Source organism: Propithecus coquereli, unplaced genomic scaffold (assembly GCF_000956105.1).
Source record: "Propithecus coquereli isolate 6110/MARCELLA unplaced genomic scaffold, Pcoq_1.0 Scaffold142, whole genome shotgun sequence".
Taxonomy (NCBI): Eukaryota; Metazoa; Chordata; class Mammalia; order Primates; family Indriidae; genus Propithecus; species Propithecus coquereli.
Window position 1 is genome coordinate 7,816,995 of NW_012138525.1, and position 7,131 is coordinate 7,824,125.

General features: G+C 36.4%; 1 protein-coding gene and 1 long non-coding RNA gene across 5 annotated transcripts in view; one reads left to right on the forward strand and one right to left on the reverse strand.

Annotated features, from left to right (window-relative positions):
- Positions 1 to 7,131, forward strand: part of NR6A1 (nuclear receptor subfamily 6, group A, member 1) — a 226,092-nt gene that overhangs the window by 57,156 nt on the left and 161,805 nt on the right. The gene's annotated exons all lie outside the window — the stretch shown is intronic.
- The window catches only part of LOC105806541, a 45,096-nt gene continuing 39,281 nt past the window's right edge, over positions 1,317 to 7,131 (reverse strand). Inside the window, exons 2-3 of the long non-coding RNA XR_001137275.1 lie at positions 4,074 to 4,382; positions 1,317 to 1,327 (exon numbers count right to left, since the gene is read on the reverse strand). This is a non-coding gene — a long non-coding RNA (uncharacterized LOC105806541). The remainder of the gene's footprint in view (positions 1,328 to 4,073; positions 4,383 to 7,131) is intronic.

Below are 7,131 nucleotides of genomic sequence, written 5' to 3' on the forward strand. Positions count from 1 at the left end.
CATGCCTGGCCAATTTTTTTTCTATATATTTTTAGTTGTCTGATTAATTTCTTTCTATTTTTAGTAGAGATGGGATCTCGCTCCTGCTCAGGCTGGTTTCTAACTCCTGAGCTCAAACAATCCACCTGCCTCGGCCTCCCAGAGTGCTAGGATTACAGACGTGAGCCACCGCGCCCGGCCTCTTACCACTTCTTTTCAACATTGTACCAGAGGTTCTAGCCAGTGCAATAAGGGAAAAAAGGGAGTAAAAATTGAAAAGGAAAGATTAAAACTGTCTTTATTCATAGATGACACAATCCTACATAGTAGGGGTCCCCAACCTATGGTGAGTTGTATAATTATTTCATTATATATTATAATTTAATAATAGAAATAAAGTGTACAATAAATGTAATGCACCTGAATCATCCTGAAATACAGCACACCCCCCCTCCCCCCGACCTGGCCCTGTCCATAGAAAAATTGTCTTCCATGAAAACAGTCCCTGTGCCAAAAAGGTTGGGGACTGTTGCTGTATATAATCCTAAGGAATCCAAAGAAAACCAAATTGAATTAAGTGAATTTAGCAAAGTCACAGGATACCAGATTAATATACAAATATTAATTATATTTTATATACTAACAACAATCCAAAAATGAATGTAATAAAACAATTCCATTCATGATTGCATCAAAAGAATGAAATAGAGATAAATTTAACAGAAGTACAAGATTTGTATACTAAATGCTATGATATATTCAGAGAAATTTTAAAAGATCCAAATACAGAAACATTCCATGTTCATGGATTAAAATTATTAATAAGTCTAAATATTGTTAAGATGGCAGTTCTCCCCAAATTGATTATTGATTCAGTGCCTCTATAAAAAAAATCCCAGCAAACTTTTTTTGTAGAAATTGACAAGTTAATATTAAAATTTATATGGAAATGCAAAGTACTTAAAATAGCCAACACAATTTTGAATAAGAACAAAGTTGGAGATAAATCACTACATAATTTTAAAAATTACTATAAAGTCACAGTAATCAAGACAGTGTGATATTGGTGTAAGAATAGACACTGGAACTGTATTGAGAGTTCAGTAATATATCCTTTTGTATATAGTCAAATTGATTTTTGACAAAGGTGCCAAGACGGTTCAGTGGGGGAAATGATAGTTTTTTCCACAAATGATGCCAGGAAAATTGAGTATCTGTATGCAAAAAAAAGAAAAAAAAGAAAAAACAAAACCAAAAAACCCAGACCTTTATTTTACACTAGACACAAAAATTAATTCAGAGTGCATCATACACCTAAATGTAAGAGATAAAACTACAAAATATTTATCTTTGTCACCTTGGTAACAGCAAAGAGCTCTTAGACATGATACCAATGGCACAAGCCATAAAAAAAATATTAATTGGCTTCATTAAAAATGTAAAACTTCTGCACTTCAAAAGACATCATCAAGAAAATGAAAAAAGCTACAGATTGGGAAAATATTTGTAAAGCAAATATCTGACTAAGGAGTTATATCCAAAATATATAAAGAATTCTTATAACTCGAGAAGACAATTCATTTTTTTAGAAATGGACAAATAATATCATATGATTCCACTTATATGAAATACCTAGAATAGACAAAATTCACAGATAATAAAATAGAGGTTGTTGGGGGAAGTAGGGGAAAAGTAGTTACTACTGAATAGGAACAGAGCTTTTGTTTATGATTATAAAAAAGTTCTGGAAATGGATAGTGGTGATGGTTGCATAACATTGTGAATTTAATGCCACTGAGTTGTACACTTAAAAATGGCTAAATGGTAAATTTTACATATATTTTACCACAATAAAAGCAAATTAAAAAATTCGAAAACATACGACAAAAAGCACGAACAGACATTTCATCCCGTGAAAAAGCGCTCAATATAATTAGGGGAATGCAAGTTAAGATTGCTGTAACTGTCCACCGTACACCGTCTGGAATGGCTATGGTCAAAAATAATATAAAAGTGTCCTAAAAAGTGTTGGTGAGGGTGTGTAGAAACTAGAAAGCTTGCGTGTTGCTATGGGAATGTAAAATGATACAGTCACTTTGGAACAATGAATTTGGCAGGTTATTAAAAAGTAAAACTTACCATATGATCCTGGCAGTTCCACTCCTGAGTATCTATCCAAGAGAAATAAAAACATAGATCCATACAAAGACTATATGCAAAAGTTTATAGTAGTAGTAGTCATAATAGCCAAAACCTGGAAATAATCCAAATGTCCATCAGCTGGTGAATGGATAAACAAAATGTGGAATATACATATAATGGAATTCTCTTCAACAATAAACAGGAATTGATTACTGATACATACTACAAGATGGATAAACCTAAAAATCATTATGCTAAGTGAAAGGATAAACCTAAAAATCATTATGCTAAATGGAAGAAGCCAAACTCAAAAAAGTATATACTGTATGATTCCATCTATATGAAATGTCTAGAAAAGACAAATGTATAGAGACAGCAGATCAGTGAGTGGTTGTCTGGGGCTGACAGAGTGGAGACTGATTGGAAACAGGCACAAAGGGAGTTTTGGGGGTGATGGAAATGTTTTAAAATTGGATTTTGGTGATTATGGTGTAACTTAATAAATGAATAAAAGTCATTGAATTGTATGTTTACAACAGATGAATTTTATGGTATGCAAATTGTATCTAAACAAAGCTGTTTAAAAAAATACCTAAAAGGGGTTGGGAAGAGGAAAAGGAAGAGACTTTTGGATAAAATGATTTAAGTTTATCAATTAGGTGGGACCCCACTAATGATTTGTAATGTCATTAGTCTTTGTCTTAGAAACCTGTACTCCCAAAGCCTTACCCCGTGTCCTGCCTACTACAGAGTCTACTAGAAAGAAACTTCTTGTGTGAGAGGGCTAACTCAACTGTGTAGAGTGTGGTTCTGATCGATCCAGAGTTAATGATACTTCTCATCCAGGCTGATGACACTTACATGGAGAAAAGGCCTTCTTTTAACCCCAGGTTATGGGTTAACTCCATCCAGACATCTTGCATACATGTGCTGTTGGTTGATAAATAGGCGAGAGTTTGGGGAGTGAGGAGATTGTCTATACTACTGAAAGTAGAGAACCCATGGAGCAGTACCATCAGAGACCAGGATACTTTGGGTTGTACCATGTTCTGTTTGCAGAGCTCTTATCACTTAGGTTCTCACTGAGGCCCTCACACCAATCCTGTGAGATAAGGAAGGTATCCTTAGTCCCACTTTTATGGAGAAATAAGGCTTACAGGGTGACTGGCTTATCCAACAACATACAACCATGGCAGAGCTGGACTTAAATTTAGATTTTTTTTTTTTTTTTTTTTTTTTTTTTTTGAGACAGAGTCTTACTTTGTTGCCCGGGCTAGAGTGAGTGCCGTGGCGTCAGCGTAGCTCACAGCAACCTCAAACTCCTGGGCTCAAGCGATCCTACTGCCTCAGCCTCCCAAGTAGCTGGGACTACAGGCATGTGCCACCATGCCCGGCTAATTTTTTTTCTATATATTTTTAGCTGTCCAATTAATTTCTTTCTATTTTTGGTAGAGACGGGGTCTCGCTCTTGCCCAGGCTGGTCTTGAACTCCTGAGCTCAAACAATCCGCCTGCCTCAGCCTCCCAGAGTGCTAGGATTACAAGTGTGAGCTACCGTGCCCAGCCAAATTTAGATTTCTCTGACTCCATATCCCAGACCATTTCTTCTATACCTACTGTTTTGCTTCAGATATTTACAAGGAAGAGGAGAGAAAGGGGCACGTGATTTTGATTGGTTGTGTGTTTTCACTAGATTTAGTTAGTCTGAAGAACAGGAGGGGAAGTTGGGCTAAAGTGTAAGTTCATGGATTCTATAGCAAGTATAATCAGGATAGGTTTGTTCTGATATCTGGTAGCTATTAAAATTATACCCAGGTTGGAACTGTAATTTGTGGCACAGATGGCTGAAGGTATCCTTTACTTTGTTCAAGGAGCAGACTACTTCCTAAGTTATAAATATAATTGTGCCAGAAATTGGAAAGAAATTCATTTGGCAAGCATTTGTGTGTCTACTCCATACTCCATGCCAGGCCCCTTGACAGGATATGGGATCACAGGATCCAGTTGGATCCTGTTGAGGTACAGCCTGAGAGAATAGGAGTAAGCTGGAATTTCATTCATCATCTTCATTCTCTTAGGACGATGTGTATGCCATCCAAATTGACCACTTCCACCATGTCCTGGAGCCTGTTATTTTCTACTGTCCTTGCACCTGTGCTTTCCACAGGTCCCCTTTCTTGATAAAAATAGTTTACCTTTCCTTCTCTTTCCTCTGTGGATTCTGCCATCTGCTTTTCAGCCGAACGTAGGTAGATTCTGCATCTAAGAGAAATCTTTGCTTTTAAAAAAAAGACATGATTTAAAATTAACTTTTTCTTAATTGTTGAAATAGTGTATTCTTATTGCTAAATACTTGGAAGCTACAGAAGGGTATAAAAAACATAAAAGTCACCTTAAAAAATCAAACATAAAAATTTAGAGATTGCAGCTGTTAACATTTTTGCTTCTAGTCTGTGAACTTCCAGTCTCCTTTTTATCTCCTGACCAGCCAGCCACGTGCCCATGCACACACACACACACACACACACACACACACACAGTTTTCTGTGTCAGACCCTAAATGAAATACTTTACATGTATTACTCCTCAAGTAGCCCTGTGAAGCAAATACTATTATCATATCTCTTATTTACAGGTTACACAGATTTAAAGGTTAAGTAAGTTGCCTAAGTTCATATAGTTGGTAAGTAACAGAACAGGGATTTTTCCTCCTTAGTTAGCCCAACCTCTTCACCACTACCTTTCCAGAAATCTATTTCCAGCCATGATGATCACATCAAAATTGTTCTCTCCAAAACTATCAATAACCTTTTTTTTTTTTTTTTTTTAGATTCTGCCTTCTCTGGCCTTGTCTCTTCACCATTTCTTGTGTACTTTAGCCACACTTTCAGTTTTGTAAAAGCACTATGCTTCTTTGGCCTGTCACATGCCATCTGTTTCCTCTGCTTAGCATGCTCACCCCACCTATCTCAGCCAGGTAGTTGCATATCCCCTTAAAGTCTTCACTTAAACATCACTTCCTCAAGTAAGTTTCCTGACCCTTCTAACTGTTAACACTGGATTGGTCTCTTCTATTTTTTTCCTTGTTTTTTTTATCTTTTGCAGAGCTTTTCACACTTGCAATTAATTATTTGTTCATTAGAATTTGTTCTCTTTTCACTATAGTACTTTTGTTTCTTAATCTTCTGGTTCCTGTTGCAATCTAGGTATACAGTATGTGTCCAATAACTATTTGTTACCTATTTTTTTCTTTCTACACTTAGGTCATTCCTTCTCAGCTCCATGCTTGTAAATCATAAATGTGCATCCTTTGTTCTGATGTCTGCTGCAAAAATGTAATCCTTTCTTCCACTTTGAAATTACTCATTTCTTTGGCATCATTCCTGACTGCTATTTTTTCTATTTGAGCCAGTTCTTTGAAAGGTGTTTCTGATATACGGATGTGGAAAGATGGCCATGTTTTTAATTGAAAAGAGGTTACAGAACATTAAGTATACTTGTGACATTATTTTCTCTAAATATAAATACATGTAGTTTAAATATCTCTGAAATATATCTGAGGATATACACTGAACAGAATGAGGGATGGGGGTCAGCTGGTAGACTTTAGTTTTCTTTTGTATGAATTTTTCAGTGACTATGTAGTATTAAAAAAACTTTTAAAAAATAAAAAATATAAGCTAAAGTATGCCTTTTTGAGATATCCTTTCCTTTCATCCCATTCCTGGAATGCCTCTGTAGTCCAGCTCATTTGTGCAACAGATTTCTTTCTCTTTCTTACAGGCCTTCTGCAATTTGTCCTTTTACCTTTCCAGTGCTGTTCCTCATGACTCCCTAACAGTCTCTGAACTTCTCTGTTCCTGTTCCTGTTCCTGTTCTGTATACATGCCATGTATTTTCTCTGTTGTAGGTATTTATTTAGAGTCCCAACTGCAGAAAATACCCTTTAATTCACATAATTGTCTCCCTTCTTGCAGCACTTAGTTTTATCCAAGAGAAACTGCATAGGATATTGGTGATTGAAATACGTAATTGTTTTATTGGCATATTTAAAGACTGTTGCTACTCTGTAAATAAATGTCATACTTGTTCAAGCATACATTTTTCAAAGAATGTGTCAGACATTCTAACGTTATCAGAAAATTTGGAAATAATTGGTTGTTAAAAATAAATGCTTAGGATACATGGCATCCTGACAAACAGGAATATGTGGAGTACCTTCTATGTGTCTACCAGTACGACAGAAAGAAAACTTTTTGATTTCCATAAAGACTTTTTGGGTGGAACAATCATCTGACTCTAACCTTGTTCATTCATTAGGTTCTTCAGGTAGGTTTTAGAGAGAGAGCATAAAACAAACCGCATCTCTTTCTATAAAATATCAAATACCACTTGATGTGTATTTGGCCTCCACAACGTGGTGCAAAATTGTATGTACTCTGGAGAGAGGTACTCAATAGCAGTACTAGTGTGATTCTTCCTGTCTGCACTCAGAAGAGTAGTGGCAATTTCAAATGGTGGCACAAAAGTTTGGGCAGTAGTTGAAAAGTGGATGACATGAAATGTGGTGGCAGGATGAGGTCAGGAAGCTAGTGTTAAGCTGGTGGGTTTAGCTTTGTTTCAGACCAGCCTCCAGTGGCTCAAAATCACTTGGTGAGTTTGTTAAAATATAGATTCTGTGGCCCTACCTCTGCTCTAGAATAGGACTTGGGAATCTACATTTTTAAAAGCAACTCTAGATGATTCTGGTGTACAACCAGGTTTGTGAAAGATTGGCTTTAACCTTGTATTTCCCCTGAATTCTTGTAATTTTCTTTACATTTTTCTTTTGGCTTTGATTTCTCTTTTTGGTTCTTTTTTTTTTTGAGACAGAGTCTCACTTTTGTTGCCTGGGCTAGAGTGAGTGCTGTGGCGTCAGCCTAGCTCACAGCAACCTCAAACTCCTGGGCTGAAGCAATCCTTCTGCCTCAGCCTCCCAAGTAGCTGGGACTACAGGCATGTGCCACCATGC